General features: G+C 32.6%; 2 protein-coding genes across 4 annotated transcripts in view; one reads left to right on the top strand and one right to left on the bottom strand.

The window, feature by feature from the left end:
- LOC143348962 (uncharacterized) overlaps positions 1-17857 on the top strand; it is a 438943-nt gene that overhangs the window by 172357 nt on the left and 248729 nt on the right. The window lies entirely within an intron of this gene.
- The window catches only part of LOC143348954 (cytosolic endo-beta-N-acetylglucosaminidase-like), a 56400-nt gene that overhangs the window by 29724 nt on the left and 8819 nt on the right, over positions 1-17857 (bottom strand). The gene's annotated exons all lie outside the window — the stretch shown is intronic.

Genomic DNA, 17857 nt, shown 5'->3' with positions numbered 1-17857 from the left:
CGTTCGTTAGAAGAAACCGACGAGGAAGTTGAAATGCTAAAAACGCGAGGCCAACGAAACCGACGTGCACCGGTAGCTCTGGAAAATCTTCGTCAAACGGTACGTCAGCGATTGCAATGCGAGACGAAGTCTTTGTACGCGGCCTTCCAGAGGTTTCTCTGGCCTTTCTAAAACGGCCTCAAGAGAAATGCGCCACCAAAGAGAACCGAGCTGCACCCGGAATCCTCAGATTCATCCACGATCCGCAACAGATTTCTTCCATAACAATTATTTTCCAAGGGAGGTGATTATGGAAGGATAAGAGAAACAAATTATTTCTATTTCAGCCTGGTTTTCGAAATAATCGAATTTGAAAATTCCCACTGATGTGTTTATAATTAATAAAATCGTCGGTTCAAAGGCTCTTGATCTTATGTATCGGTAAAGAAGATCTGATTCTGGATTCATCGGTAAGGAAGATCTGATTCTGAACTTATCGGTAAGGAAGATTCGCAAACTTATCGGTAAGGAAGATTCGCAAACTTATCGACTCTGTTTTAATTTAGATAAACTTGACCTTTTGAATAATATTACCGGAGTAATAGTGGCTTAAAACCTGTTCCCAGAGGTTCAAGTCGATCCAATTCGCGAACGAACGATGACGAAATGCCTACCCAACGCCACGAAGATCTTCTTTTGTCTCGGACGTGGTAATTACCCCTCCCCCCTATTTCGTATTCCGGTCGTTATGTAAATTAAAATTTTGCAAGCGTGCATAATTGCGTGAGGCGGCGTGTTTCGCGGTTTGGCCAGCTTTTCGCTACAGATAATGAGAAATTCGAGTCGTTTTCACGGATGTTTTATCACTTCCGTGTCGAGTCGCATTAACACCTGGTTCCACGCTGCCGCGACTTATCTGCCCCCCCCCCCCCATCGATTTGCATACATCATTTTTATGAATCAGGTCGTTGCTTCACGCCCGTATCATGGGCGACTAAATTAGTGAAACCGTGTTCACGAGGAATTAACTAGCGTGTCGTACATTCCGAAGAAACTCGCGAATTTTTATTTTTTTTCTCGAAAATGCGCGGGATTTCGGGGGTATCTCTAACCACCAAAAATGCTTGCAATTGACCCTCGTAATTAAATATATTTTTTTTAGAACGATTTCAAAAATTTTAATTTTGTCGAAAAATTTCACATATTTTTGAATTTTTTTCTCGACACTGGGTAGGATTTCGAGACTATGTCTAATAACCAAAAATTATTGTACTTGACCCCTGCAACTGAAAATAATTTTTCCAGAACGATCTAAAATTTTTTTTTTCTGTCGAAAAATTTAAGCATCTACTCCCTGTCGATTTTCCTTAAAAATTGGTTTCTGATTTTTAGTAATTTTATTTAACATCCTACAGAAAAGTTGTTTAATACTTTTTTGTAGCTATCTATGAACTCTACTTCTCCCCAAAATTTCAATGAAATATATTCACTATTGTAGGAGTTATGGTCGTTTGAAAATTGGACCATTTTTATAGGGTTTTTCTCATTTTACAGACTGAAGAATCAACTTTTCGAATATTTTTGCAATTTCTACATATTCTACACTAAAATACGCGGCGTTTGGCTTTTTGAACATTAAAATCGTCCAATCCGTTCAGGAGTTATGGCCTTTTAAAGATTCGCATGAAATTTCAGGGTACCATTTCTGGCCTCAAATTACATTTTTTTTTTTCTCAAAAGTGGGTAGGATTTCGGGACTATGTCTAATGACCAAAAATGCTTGTAATTGACCCCCGTAATTAAATATAATTTTTTTGGAGCGATTCGAAATTTTCTAATTTTGTCGAAAAATTTCACATCTTTTTGAATTTTTTTCTCGAAACTGGGTAGGATTTCGAGGGTATGTCTATTCACCAAAAATTATTGTAATTGACCCTTTTAATCAAACATAATTTTTTTTAAACGATTTGAAAAATTTTAATTTTGTGGAAAAATTTCACACCTTCTCGATTTTTTTTCTCGAAAATGGTTAGGATTTCGAGGGTATGTCTAATGACCAAAAATACTTGTAATTGACCCACGTAATTAAATATAATTTTTTTAGAACGATTTGAAAAATTTTAATTTTGTGGAAAAATTTCACACCTTCTCGAATTTTTTTCTCGAAAATGGGTAATATTTCGAGGGTATTTCTAATGACCAAAAATGCTTGGAATTGACCCTCGTAATTAAATATATTTTTTTTAGAACGATTTGAAATTTTTTAATTTCATCGAAAAATTAAGGCACCTACGCCATATTGATTTTCCTTAAAAACTAGTTTTTGATTTTTAGTAATTTTATTTGACGTCCTACAGAAAAATTGTTTAATACTTTTTTGTAGGTACCCATGAGCTCTATCTCAGGAAAAAGTTTCATTGAAATATATTCACTATTATAGGAGTTATGGCTGTTTGAAAATTCTACCATTTTTATGGGGTTTCTTTCAGTTTACGGGGTTGAAGACCGACTTTTCGAATATTTTTGTAATTGCTACATATTCTACACCAAAATACGCGGCGTTTGGCTGTTTGAACATTAAAATCGACCAATCCGTTCAGAAGTTATGGTGTTTTAAAGAATCGCATGAAATTTCAGGGAACCATTTGGGCCATTCCTGGGAAAAATTCGCGAGTTTAAAACCCCGTTTGGCAGAAATTTTTATCTAAAAAAATAGAACGAAAGGTGAACATCCTCAAAAGTGGATCGACTTAGGTTTGTCCTTTTGGAGGTATAATTCAAGCGTTGGTATAAGCTTCAGTGTTGCGCCATATAGACCTCTAAAAGGAACGCAATGGCGATGGAAAAGGTCAGGTTATTGCATCTGGGCAAAGATTGTTTCTCCCAGCGAATGCAGACGACCAGGCAGAATTCTATCGCGATTTCTATACGCGACCGTCTCCGTGATTTCCCACGACAGACGTTTTCTAAACTTTCCTCGGCATCCAGCTAAGACGAATTCGCAAAAACTGGACAGCCAAACGTATGAAACTTTCACCTGTGGCCCCCCGTGATCGATGCACAAATTAACAAGCGAACCTCGTCGTTTCTGAAAAGCAATTCAAAAGATTTTTCAACCACACCGTTCGATTATCCACCCTTGGTTGCTCCAGAAACGACGCCATCTTGACTCAAAGTATATTTCACTCGATTGCAGGGACTTGGGGGTTTTTCTCATTTTACGGGGTCAAAGAACAACTCTTTCAGTAATGTTAGAATTTCTACATATTCTACACCAAAATACGCGGCGTTTGGCTTTTCGAACATTAAAATCGTCCAATTCGTTCAGGAGTTATGGTGGTTTAAAGATATGCATGGAAATTCGGAAAATGATTTCTTGCCTGAAATTAGAGGAATTTTTTTCTCGAAAATGCGTGGGATTTCGGGGGTATGTCTATTGACCAAAAATGATTGTAATTGATCCCTCCAATCAAAAATAATTTTTTTAGAACGATTTGAAATTTTTTAATTTTGTCGAAAAATTTCAATACCTACTCGAATTTTTTTCTCGAAAATGGGTAATATTTCGAGGGTATTTCTAATGACCAAAAATGCTTGCAATTGACCCTCGTAATTAAATATATTTTTTTTAGAACGATTTGAAATTTTTTAATTTCATCGAAAAATTAAGGCACCTACGCCATATTGATTTTCCTTAAAAACTAGTTTTTGATTTTTAGTAATTTTATTCGACATCCTACAGAAAAGTTGTGTAATACTTTTTCGTAGGTACCCATGAGCTCTACTTTAGGAAAAAGTTTCATTGAAATATATTCACTATTATAGGAGTTATGGCTGTTTGAAAATTGGACCATTTTTGGGGGGTTTTTCTAAAATTACGGGGTCAAAGAACAACTCTTTCAGTAATGTTAGAATTTCTACATATTCTACACCAAAATACGCGGCGTTTGGCTTTTCGAACATTAAAATCGTCCAATTCGTTCAGGAGTTATGGTGGTTTAAAGATATGCATGGAAATTCGGAAAATGATTTCTTGCCTGAAATTAGAGGAATTTTTTTCTCGAAAATGCGTCGGATTTCGGGGGTATGTTTAATGACCAAAAATGATTGTAATTGTCCCACGCAAATAAATATAATTTTTGTAGCATGATTTGAAATTTTTTGATTTTCTCGAAAAATTTCTCATCTTCTTGAATTTTTTTCTAGGAAATGCGTAGGATTTCGGGGGTATGTCTAATGACCAAAAATGCTTGTAATTGACCCCCGTAATTAAATATATTTTTTTTAGAACGATTTGAAATTTTTTAATTTCATCGAAAAATTAAGGCACCTACGCCATATTGATTTTCCTTAAAAACTAGTTTTTGATTTTTAGTAATTTTGTGTGACGCCTTACAGAAAAGTTGTGTAATACTTTTTTGTAGGTATCCATGAGCTCTACTTTAGGAAAAAGTTTCATTGAAATATATTCACTATTATAGGAGTTATGGCTGTTTGAAAATTGGACCATTTTTTGGGGGTTTTTCTCATTTTACGGGGTCAAAGAACAACTCTTTCATTAATGTTAGAATTTCTACATATTCTACACCAAAATACGCGGCGTTTGGCTTTTCGAACATTAAAATCGTCCAATTTGTTCAGGAGTTATGGTGGTTTAAAGATATGCATGGAAATTCGGAAAATGATTTCTTGCCTGAAATTAGAGGAATTTTTTTCTCGAAAATGCGTCGGATTTCGGGGGTATGTTTAATGACCAAAAATGATTGTAATTGTCCCACGCAAATAAATATAATTTTTGTAGCATGATTTGAAATTTTTTAATTTTCTCGAAAAATTTCTCATCTTCTTGAATTTTTTTCTAGGAAATGCGTAGGATTTCGGGGGTATATCTAATGCCCAAAAATGCTTGTAATTGACCCCCATAATTAAATATATTTTTTTTAGAACGATTTGAAATTTTTTAATTTCATCGAAAAATTAAGGCACCTACGCCATATTGATTTTCCTTAAAAGTTCGTTTCTGATTTTTAGTAATTTTATTCGACGTCCTACAGAAAAGTTGTGTAATACTTTTTCGTAGGTACCTATGAGCTCTACTTTAGGAAAAAGTTTCATTGAAATATATTGATTATTGTAGGAGTTATGGCTGTGTAGATAGTGGGTGTTTGAAAATATGTTGAATAGAGAACGAGGCGAATTCCATTTGTGCTCGGAATTACTAGAAAATCGAAGGGAAACCGGCGATTATCGTGACTGCGTATCGAAGCTGATCGAACGGAATGAAATCGATCTCTGATTATAGGCGGATATTATCCGCTGCGAGTGTAATGGACCGACTCTGCCGTACGATAAAAGTAAATTGGCCTCGCTTCACTTTTACTTTCGTCTCGGTGCAGCGTCGCTCGCGGATTTAACTGCCGGCTTTCGACTTTCTTGGAATTAGACTCGTCCACTTCCTCGACGACTTTATCAATCCAGATGCAATTTATGAATCGTATAATCGTTCAGAAATCCTTTTCACGAGAAAACCTCAACGACTTCAACAGATTTCAAAGAAATTCCATTACCATATTTTAAATAATTCTAAGGTAAAACCAATACAAATCGAACAGACATATTTTGTGGAATTATTCTACACTAAAGTACGCGTTGTTTGCATTTTTGAAAATTGAAATCCTTCAATCCGTTTAGAAGTTATGACATTTTAAAGATTAGCTTCAAATTTCTGGCCTGGAATTAGATTTTTGGAAAAGAATTTTTTTCTCGAAAATGGGTAGGATTTCGGGGGTATGTCTAATGATAAAAAATGATTGTAATTGCACTCTGTAATTAAGTGTAATTTTTTTAATTTGATTCGAAATTCTTAAATTTCGTCCAAAAATTTCAATACCTTCTCGAATTTTTTTCTCGAAAATGAGTAGGATTTCGGGGGTATGTCTAATAACCAAAAATGATTGCAATTGCCCCCTGTAATTAAGTGTAATTTTTTTAATTTGATTCGAAATTTTTTAATTTCACCTAAAAATTTCAATAACTTCTCGAATTTTTTTTTCGAAAATGGTTAGGATTTCAGGGGTATGTCTAATGACCTAAAATGATTGTAATTGCCCCCTGTAATTAAGTATATTTTTTTTAATACGATTCGAAATTTTTTAATTTCGTCCAAAAATTTCAATAACTTCTCGAATTTTTTTCTTGAAAATGGGTAGGATTTCGGGGGTATGCATAATAACCAAAAATGATTGTAATTGCCCCCTGTAATTAAGTATAATTTTTTTAATTTGATTCGAAATTTTTTAATTTCGTCCAAAAATTTCAATAACTTCTCGAATTTTTTTCTCGAAAATGGTTAGGATTTCAGGGGTATGCATAATAACCAAAAATGATTGTAAATGCCTCCTGTAATTAACTGTAATTTTTTTAATTTGATTCGAAATATTTTAATTTCGTCCAAAAATTTCAATACCTTCTCGAATTTTTTTCTCGAAAATGGGTACGATTTCGGGGATATGTCTAATGACCAAAAATGATTGTAATTGCCCCCTGTAATTAACTGTAATTTTTTTAATATGATTCGAAATTTTTTAATTTCGTCTAAATATTTCGGAACCTTCTTGAATTTTTTTCTCGAAAATGAGTAGGATTGCGGGGGTATGCATAATAACAAAAAATGATTGTAATTGCCCCCTGTAATTAACTGTAATTTTTTTAATATGATTCGAAATTTTTTAATTTCGTCTAAAAATTTCAGAACCTTCTTGAATTTTTTTCTCGAAAATGAGTAGGATTGCGGGGGTATGCATAATAACCAATAATGATTGTAATTGCCCCCTGTAATTAAGTATATTTTTTTTAATACGATTCAAAAAGTTTTAATTTCGTCTAAAAATTTCAGTACCTTCTCGAATTTTTTTCTCGAAAATGAGTGGGATTTTGGGCATACGTCTAATGACCAAAAATGATTGCAATTAACCCTTGCAACCAAAAATAATTTTTCCAAAACGATTTGAAATTTTTTAATTTTGTCGATTTTCAGGGGAATCGTCATTCATGGTCAGACATTGTTTTTTTCGGTAAAGAATTTTTTCCTCGTAAGTGCGTAGGATTTCGAAGGTATGTGTGTTCACAAAAAATGATTATAATTGCCCCCCGCAATCGAAAATAATTTTTCTAGAACGATTTGAAATGTTTTAATTTAATTTTTTGATAATTAAACGAACCTCAGTCAAGAAATTGATATTCTTGATCTCTCATCTTATTTTTGCCTCCATTAAAATATTTCCCAGAGATAACTGAACACCCTCTATACATATTTACTCTTGACTAAATATATTTTCACATTGCAAAATAAAAAAGAATAAATACAGCATATAATTCTTGCAACATGTTGATTTAAATCATCGTTAAAATTAATACAGAACGTCCATCTTCAGAATATATTATAAAATCCTTTTTTTATTAAACTTGTAAAATATTTGATACTCCAAAGAGTATGTAGTCAATAAATATGTTAGTTTAAGTAAGTCGTGGACCGTTAAATTCGTCATTCTGCTGGCAAATAAAGCAGGTGGCACATTAGTGATACTCAGACAAATTATCTTGTTCTTCCTGTTACTCCATGTTGCAATGTCATAGCGCACAACATACGGTACCACTGCTTAAACATACTAAAACCAGTGGTTCTCAACGCCCTCTATATTATGAAAAATGAAAATAATTTATATTTCTGTTGTTTAATTCATACTGTAGCTATAAAATAGACTTAAAAAGCAGAGTGCAATCACTGATTTCTACAAAATAAATAAACAACTAGTATTCCATCATTTACATCGCCACTTGTATGCTTTAAAAGTACTATTATAAAATATAAAAAAATAAATTTGGATAATATTTGTCTTGAAGACAAGCCAGGGGTTGCAAAAAGTGTTACATTGAATGAAAATCATCATCAATCTACTGAAAAAGGTGAGTTCGATGCCAGGGAAAAGAAATTCCAAAAAAAACCAAACTAATTTTTAGAAATTAAAATGTACCTGTGTGTTAATTACCTCACCATAAATAATTATTACTACCAAGCTTAAATCTCTCAAAAAGGACACTATTTTACTATTAACTGGCAAATCATCTGATTGAATTCGTTATTGGACGAAGATTAACGTTAATAAAAATTTAGTAAAGCTTTGAGTTCATAAATTTCAATTAACCGTGACACGTCGATCGAACATTTGGTTTTACGAGTATAATTCCCGATATCGATAGCGGCGAAATTATTCGCGGTTGCCACTGCGAATGCTCCGCAAGTGTAGCGCTAGGAAATAACAGGAAGTCTCAACATTCCATTCCCTATCCACTCTAATACTCTTCGTCGCCATTTATTTTGTCGGTGAAGGCATAACAAGGACTGTTACAATCGAAAGCATCGTACAAATATCTACGATCAACGTTGAGCACCACTGGGGCACAAAATGTCACAAACACGTTAAGGTTCATTTCTCGAAATCTCATAAGCCCTGACACTACTGCTACGTTGTTATAATTTCTAACATTTTGTTGAAATTTTCTAAAGTAATTTTAATCTTTCATTTTAGAGTCAAAAATTTCACAACTTCTTGAATTTTTTTCTTGAAAATGGGTAGGATTTTAGGGGTATGTATAATGACCAAAAGTGATTGCAATTGACCCCCATAGATAACAATATTTTTTCCAGAACGATTCGAAATTTTTTAATTTTGACTAAAAATTTCAATATCTACTCGAATTTTTTTCTCGAAAGGGGGTGGGATTTCGGGGGTATGTCTAATGACCAAAAATAATTGCAATTGACCCCCATAGATAACAATATTTTTTTCAGAACGATTTGTAATTTTTTAATTTTGTCGAAAAATTTCAAAACCTACTCGAATTTTTTTCTTGAAAGGGGGTAGGATTTCAGGGGTACGCATAATAACCAAAAATGATTGTAATTGCCCCCTGTAATTAACTGTAATTTTTTTAATATGATTCGAAAAGTTTTAATTTCGTCTAAAAATTTCAATACCTTTTCGAATTTTTTTCTCGAAAATGCTCAGGATTTCGGGGGTATGTCTAATAACCAAAAATGATTGTAATTGCCCCCTGTAATTAACTGTAATTTTTTTAATATGATTCGAAAAGTTTTAATTTCGTCTAAAAATTTCAATACCTTCTCGAATTTTTTTCTAGAAAGTGGCTAGGATTTCAGGGGTACGCATAATAACCAAAAATGATTGTAATTGCCCCCTGTAATTAACTGTAATTTTTTTAATATGATTCGAAAAGTTTTAATTTCGTCTAAAAATTTCAATACCTTCTCGAATTTTTTTCTCGAAAATGCTCAGGATTTCGGGGGTATGTCTAATAACCAAAAATGATTGTAATTGCCCCCTGTAATTAACTGTAATTTTTTTAATATGATTCGAAAAGTTTTAATTTCGTCTAAAAATTTCAATACCTTCTCGAATTTTTTTCTCGAAAATGCTCAGGATTTCGGGGGTATGTCTATTCATCAAAAATGATTGCAATTGACCCCCACAGCTAACAATATTTTTTCCAGAACGATTTGAAATGTTTGATTTTAATTGTTAATAACTTTTCAAGGAAGCCTCTATCGACAAATTGGTATTCTTGATTTTCGTCTTATTTTGGCCTCCAGAATCTCCCATTAAAATTTTTATGTATACTTGTATGTAATTCCTACAAGAATAATTAATTAAACTTATAATAAATTACATATATTGTATTATAATTAATTATTAGTACTTTGTCCTTCTTTTCAATTCTACCACATTGTATAAAGATATTTTATGGCACTAGAAAAAAAGTGAAGAATTGAGGGCTACCCAAATAAATAAAATACTTATTCAATAAATCTACGTATTTAAAGTGTGTAAAAAGTTGTTATTAGTAAATTGTGTATGGATTATTATTTGCTGGTTCTTTAAAGACCAAATAAAATTTGTATTTCCCTGTTCTTCGTTCTAATGATTGCAAAACAAAATAAAGGATCTGTAATAATCAGATAGAACAAGTTTCTTTGAAATCTAATAAAATTAGAAATGTGTTTATTATATATAATTATATCCTTTCATAAATTTGAAAGTACTAGCATCTGCATGCAAGCATGTTTCATATAAGGAAACGCTGTTTCTTTTAAAACATCGAGAAATACTGAAACTCGTAATTAGAAGATCCCAGATTAAAAAGGTACATGCATAATGATCGAGCCTCTGAAAATGAGAGTAGCATAAATTAATCGTTTTCTAAATTAATTCTTCATTTAGAAAACTGTATATTTTATCAAAATTACTATTTTTCTTTAACGAAAACACCGTTAAAACTTGTTTAAAGGTGCTCTGCATTTGAGAGGCAATTTTTCTGATTTATTTAAGAACCAAATAATTCAAAACTATTTTCAATCTATGAGAAAGTCTTCACAATCCAAGTAATATTTACTTAAAAATAAGACATAATAAAATGGTGTAACGTGAAACTGATAATTCTTTATTATCGTTGTTTGTTTAACAATAAAAAAATTAAGTTAACACTTTATTCATATATTTTCTAAATTCAATGTGTGTTATCATAAATGAAATGTGATGCAAAGAGTTAGGAATAACAATTCATTGTATTTAAATAAGTGTTTGAAAAATAATGAGTTTATTCATATATTTTCTAAATTCAATTTGTGTTATCATAAATGAAATGTGATGCAAAGGGTTAGGAATAACTGGTATCAATTCATTGTATTTAAATGAGTGTTTGAAAAATAATGAGTTGATATTTTCTGGGACAGTCTGATACGTTTTCAGGTCAATTACAAAACCAGCAAGTTAATTGTATCCCACAGAGCAACAGGTGTAACCAAGGTGTTATTCCTAAGATCCACGCATCTTGCTTTGCAAATGGCTATCTGGTTGCAACAGGATGCTCAGCGGAAGCCCTCTTGCAGAACGTCGCTTCTCTTTACACTGAAAATACCTACGACACGCATTAAATTCACTTTGTTCAGCGAGGACGTAGGCACAAGTGGACATTGCACGTGAGAATGCAAATCCATCTTTTGCAATACTTAATCCAATCAAAGATGAACCTGGAGGCGTAGCAAACAATATATTCTGATAAACTATGCTCAAAACTTGCAACAGAATCTACTTTCAATGACCAGAGGAAAGGAAAAAACATTGAAACTGAGAAGTTTTGTAATTTGAGACCTGGTACATACTTTTTGTGATTTATATTAGCCAAAACAGTATTTAAACTCCCTTTTTATGAAACAGAAATCAGATAGAATACATTCTTTCCTAAAAATTTAATTGTAGAATGTGCAATGTAGAAAATGATCATTAGAATTTACCAAAAAGCAGTCTAGATGATATTTTTGTGGCTTAATTTTTATAAAATGGATTCTTTCCATAAATGGAATGGATTAACTCCCTTTTTATGAAACAGAAATCAGATAGAATACATTCTTTCATAAAAATTTAATTGTAGAATGTGCAAGGTAGAAAATGATCATTAGAATTTACCAAAAAGCAGTCTAGATGATATTTTTGTGGCTTAATTTTTATAAAATGGATTCTTTCCATAAATGGCATGGATTAACTCCCTTTTTATGAAACAGAAATCAGATAGAATACATTCTTTCCTAAAAATTTAATTGTAGAATGTGCAATGTAGAAAATGATCATTAGAATTTACCAAAAAGCAGTCTAGATGATATTTTTGTGGCTTAATTTTTATAAAATGGATTCTTTCCATAAATGGAATGGATTAACTCCCTTTTTATGAAACAGAAATCAGATAGAATACCTTCTTTCATAAAAATTTAATTGTAGAATGTGCAATGTAGAAAATGATCATTAGAATTTACTAAAAAGCAGTCTAGATGATATTTTTGTGGCTTAATTTTTATAAAATGGATTCTTTCCATAAATGGAATGGATTAACTCCCTTTTTATGAAACAGAAATCAGATAGAATACATTCTTTCATAAAAGTTTAATTGTAGAATGTGCAATGTAGAAAATGATCATTAGAATTTACCAAAAAGCAGTCTAGATGATATTTTTGTGGCTTAATTTTTATAAAATGGATTCTTTCCATTAGTTAATGCCTTTAATTTTGGTTTTGTTTGCAATTAAATTCCATCCTGTTGTTTCTAGTTTCCTAGAGTGACGAAGAAACTGAAATATTGCTGTATCTTGCTACTGATGGCTTTAGAAACTAATTCAGGTGCAATTACTGGCAAATGAAGTCCGCTTGCTCTAGAATCATACAAACAGGATAGCGAATCGCTGCACACTTTTTCGCGGGTCACTGAGTAACCTCGATCCACCGTTAACAGTTACAGCCTTTCTACAAGCAGACTAAAAACAGTAAAAGCTTATGGGTTTTTTCTCGATCGGTTTGATTTTAGTGAGCACGGTCATGCACGAGTACCTGTACTCCCATTACAGAAAGGATCTTGGTAAAATGTCCCTTGGAATCATCTTTATTAACCATAACTAACTATCTCAAAAGCTCCAGCAGGAATTCTACTTATTTCTGACTAAAATCTTATTTTAAAACAATAAATCCAAGCTATGGTTTTGCAACAGTTTTACTGTAGGTTTGTTTGAAACGATGGGAACATTTTGGCAGAAAAAATTGCATATTTATTATGTAATTGAAGGAAGCAGCAACGGAAACATTGATTTTAAGTGAAACGTGATTGAAAGAGTTTTTGAATGTCGTGTGTAGCGAGTCGTGTTGTGAAATAAAGTATGTAAAATATGCACAAATGTCTTTTAACGAGCTAGTACAAGGTTACATCGCGCAAAGGGGAAAGTTTTCCTTGGAAGTAACGTGCAAGTATACTTATTTATGTGGATGTGTGTCAGCAGTCTATGGACAACTGTTGTCTTAATAATCGTACGTCTATTATCTCATACAGAGTGGCACATCAAAACGGAATATCCCGTTTGTTATTTTATCAAAGCTTCGTATATTCTGGTAGGAACAAATAATTTGCTTTGTTGTAAAAGTTGCAACAGGTGCAAGGAGCATTTTTCTTCTAGCTGAGTACAGTTATTTGCAGTGGATACATATGTTTCTTTCTATGGACAACTGAACTTGTTTCGTAACTGGAAATCAGCAAGATAGATACATATTTTAATGTAATATTGCTTGATTATCATTTTATAATAGTAATTATCCAACCACTATAACGAATAGCAATTGAAGATAATTTTTCCAGAACGATTTGAAATTTTTCTTTTTCGTCGAAAAATTTAGACACCTTTTCGAATTTTTTTCTAGAAAGGGGGTAGGATTTTGGGGGTATGTCTAATGACCAAAAATTATTGTAATTGTCCCCTGTAATTAAGTGTAATTTTTTTAATATGATTCGAAATTTTTTAATTTCGTCTAAAAATTTCAATACCTTTTCGAATTTTTTTCTAGAAAGGGGGTAGGATTTTGGGGGTATGTCTAATGACCAAAAATTATTGTAATTGTCCCCTGTAATTAAGTGTAATTTTTTTAATATGATTCGAAATTTTTTAATTTTGTCGAAAAATTTAGGCACCTTCTCGAATTTTTTTCTTGAAAATGCGTAGGATTTTGGGGGTATGTCTAATGACCAAAAATGCTTGTAATTGGCCCTCGTAATTAAATATATTTTTTTTAGAACGATTTGAAATTTTTTAATTTTGTCGAAAAATTTAGGCACCTTTTGGAATTTTTTTCTTTAAAATGCATAGGATTTCGGGGGTATGTCTAATGACCAAAAATGCTTGTAATTGACCCCCATAATTAAATATATTTTTTTTAGAACGATTTGAAATTTTTCTTTTTCGTCGAAAAATTTGGGCACCTTTTCGAATTTTTTTCTTGAAAATGCGTAGGATTTTGGGGGTATGTCTAATGACCAAAAATACTTGTAATTGACCCCCATAATTAAATATATTTTTTTTAGAACGATTTGAAATTTTTCTTTTTCGTCGAAAAATTTCATACCTTTTCGAATTTTTTACTTGAAAATGCGTAGGATTTTTGGGATATGTGTAATGACCAAAAATGATTGTAATCGACTCCTGCAACTGAACATAATTTTTTTAGAACAATTTGAAAAATTTTTTTTCCGCCGAAAAATTTCATACCTTTTCGAATTTTTTACTTGAAAATGCATAGGATTTTGGGGGTATGTCTAATGACCAAAAATGCTTGTAATTGGCCCTCGTAATTAAATATAATTTTTCTAGCATGATTTGAAATTTTTTAATTTTATCTAAAAATTTCACATCTTCTCGAATTTTTTTCTCAAAAGTGGGTAGGATTTCGGGGGTATGTCTAATGACCAAAAATACTTGTAATTGACCCCCATAATTAAATATATTTTTTTTAGAACGATTTGAAATTTTTTAATTTTGTCGAAAAATTTAAGCACCTACCCCCCATCGATTTTCCTTAAAAATTCGATTTTAATTTCTAGTAATTTTATTTGACACCCTACAGAAAAGTTGTGTAATACTTTTTTGTAGGTACCCATGAGCTCTACTTTAGGGAAAAGTTTCACTGAAATATATTGACTATTATAGGAGTTATGGCTGTTTGAAAATTGGACCACTTTTATATGGTTTTTCTCGTTCTACGGGGTTAAAGAACAACTTTTTCATTAATGTTAGTATTTCTACATATTCTACACTAAAATACGCGTTGTTTGCCTTTTTGAAAATTAAAATCCTTCAATCCGTTCAGAAGTTATGGTGTTTTAAAGATTCATATGGAATTTCTGGGAAGCATTTCAGACCTCAAATTAAATTTTTTTTTTCTCGAAAGTGGGTAGGATTTCAGGGGTAGGTCTAATGACCAAAAATGCTTGTAATTGACCCCTACAGCCAAAAATATTTTTTTTAGAACGATTTGAAATTTTTTAATTTCGTCGAATTTCAGGGGAATCGTCATTCATGGTCAGACATTGTATTTTCAGTAAAGAATTTTTTCCTCGTAAATGCGCAACATTTCGATAATATATGTAATCACAAAAAATGATTATAATCGACCCCCGCAACCGAGAATAATTTTTCCAGAACGATTTGAAATTTTTCAATTTAATTTTTCAATAACTTTTTAACGAAGCCTCCATCAACACATTGCTATTCTTTATTTTCGTCTTATTTTGGCCTCTAGAATCCCCCATTATAATTTTTTCTAAAGTTATTCAAACACTGTATAATATATCTACTTAAATTAACAATTTCATCAATTCGATCGAGTAGATTTTTTCAAATCGAAGCTTATGTATCCTTAATAACGTTTTACTTTCGCGTAGCATACGATGCCCACGTTTGTTTATCGAAAACACATCACGGGATGGAAAAGCTCGTTGATGGAAGACGTAGGGAGGTCCCGCGCCTTTAAAAATTGTTTCCTTTCGAGGAATTTCGAACGTTTTTCCTGGTCGTCGCCCGTTTTCTTCTCTCCTCGTGGCTTCTCATTGTCTCGTATCGTAAAACGAACGACTAGATCGCCTTGGCCGGGCAGGAAAACAGTCTGATCTCATCTTGTAAATATGAACGTGCCTCTCTTGTTACCTCTCTCACGAAATGCCGAAGATTCTATGGAAATGGCACGTCTCTTCCTCGGATTCCATCCATTTTACAAACTACATTTTAATAAAATGGGTACAAAAAAGCAATGAAAACGCCTGACCACAAAGACTCAAGATGGCGTCATTCCTTTTAAAAGATTAGTGACCCCACTGTAACCCATAATTAAAAAGTACGTGTGCAAACATGCAACGAAACGAAGTTACAAAGTTACAGAACACAGAAATTTTAATATACAAAAATATAAAAAATACTTAAAGATACCAATCATTCAGGGGTTCAGACAAATCTCTGCAAAGCCTCCATTTTATTAATTCTACGAATCTGCATAAAGATCCAGTCTATTTATTAATATCGAAAATATTGGTTCGCTTCTAGCGTCGAAAGGAAAGCATTTTTTAGCAATTAAAACGAAATGTATCGATTACAATCCTCTATGTGTACAAAAAAGCAAACGTCTGAACATAAAGACTCAAGATGGCGTTTTCAAAGACTAGTGAACCCTTCTAAGTACACTGTAACCCCTAATTAAAAAATACGTATGCAAACAAACATGCAACGAAACGAAGTTACAAAGTTACAGACCACAGAAATTTTAATATACGAAAATATAAAAAATACTTGAAGATAGCAATCATTCAGGGGTTCAAACAAATCTCTGCAAAGCCCCCATTTTATTAATTCTACGAATTTGTATAAAGATCCAGTCTATTTATTAATATCGAAAATATTGGTTCGCTTCTAGCGTCGAAAGGAAAGCATTTTTTATCAATTAAAACGAAATGTATCGATTACAATCCTCTATGTGTACAAAAAAGCAAACGTCTGAACATAAAGACTCAAGATGGCGTTTTCAAAGACTAGTGAACCCTTCTAAGTACACTGTAACCCCTAATTAAAAAATACGTGTGCAAACGTGCAACGAAACAAAGTTACAAAGTTACAGACCACAGAAATTTTAATATACGAAAATATAAAAAATACTTGAAGATACCAATCATTCAGGGGTTCAGACAAATCTCTACAAAGCCTCCATTTTATTAATTCTACGAATTTGCATAAAGATCCAGTCTATTTATTAATATCGAAAATATTGGTTCGCTTCTAGCGTCGAAAGGAAAGCATTTTTTAGCAATTAAAACGAAATGTATCGATTACAATCCTCTATGTTACGGAAGAGCAAAAAGGAAGTTAATTGAAAGTGGCTACCATAAGCTCTGTTTACGAGTCGGAGAACGAGCATCGAAATTGCTAACGAGATGAGAAAAGAACGAACGTTTTCTGAAGAAGCACTGGAGGCTCTCGATTCTTGTATAATACGCGGTTCTAACGGAGTTCAACACCCACTTTGTTCCTTCCTACACGCGGATCGAGGCTCCGGAGGATGCCGATGACGGAAGAGAGTCATCGATCTTCCTCCATAAATACGTCTGATGCTTTCGCTAGAAGAAACGTCCCAAGATGCAGGGGAAATGCTAGCTGACGATATAACGTTTCAGCAATACCTTAAGGACTAGACGACATTCTTTCGCTTTATCGACCATGACAGACTCGATCCACGGATGATTACACGTTCCATGAATACTGCGACCAGATCGTCCTTTATATTATTTATACTCGAGAACTCTCAAAATATTATAGATCCTCGAACACTACCGAGATAACGAACCACCACTTTGCTACAGTCTGCTATTTTACATTTTATGGGATTTTCGATAAGTGTGGATCGACGAAATCATCGTTTGAGTACCGTTTATCGTCCTACTTGTGAAATGAATTTTACTTTCACGGTGATTAATTTCCACATCTTGGAAATATGCTTGGGAATAATATGATTTGAATTTTTTTTCCCCATGAAAGGTCGATTTTTCTTAAAAATTGGTTTTTTAGTTAGTTTAGTTGACGATGTATGGAATAGTTGTTTAATAGTTTTTTGTAGGTACCTATGAACTCTACTTCAGAAAAAAGTTTCATTGAAATATGTTCATTATTATAGAAGTTATGGCCGTTTGAAAATTGGACCATTTTTATGGGGTTTTTCTCGATTTACGGGGTCAAGGATCAACTTTTCGAATATTTTTGCAATTTCTCCATATTCTTCACTAAAATATGCGTCGATTGCTTTTTTAAATATTAAAATCGTTCAATCCGTTCAAAAGTTATGACGTTTTCAATTTTTGGAGTGACATTTCTGGCCAAAAATTATATTTTCAGTAAGGAATTTTTTTCTCGAAAATGCGTGGGATTTCGGGGGTATATGTAAAGATCAAAAAT

Source organism: Colletes latitarsis, chromosome 12 (genome assembly GCF_051014445.1).
Source record: "Colletes latitarsis isolate SP2378_abdomen chromosome 12, iyColLati1, whole genome shotgun sequence".
Classification (NCBI taxonomy): Eukaryota; Metazoa; Arthropoda; class Insecta; order Hymenoptera; family Colletidae; genus Colletes; species Colletes latitarsis.
This window is presented reverse-complemented; position numbering and strand designations above follow the sequence as displayed.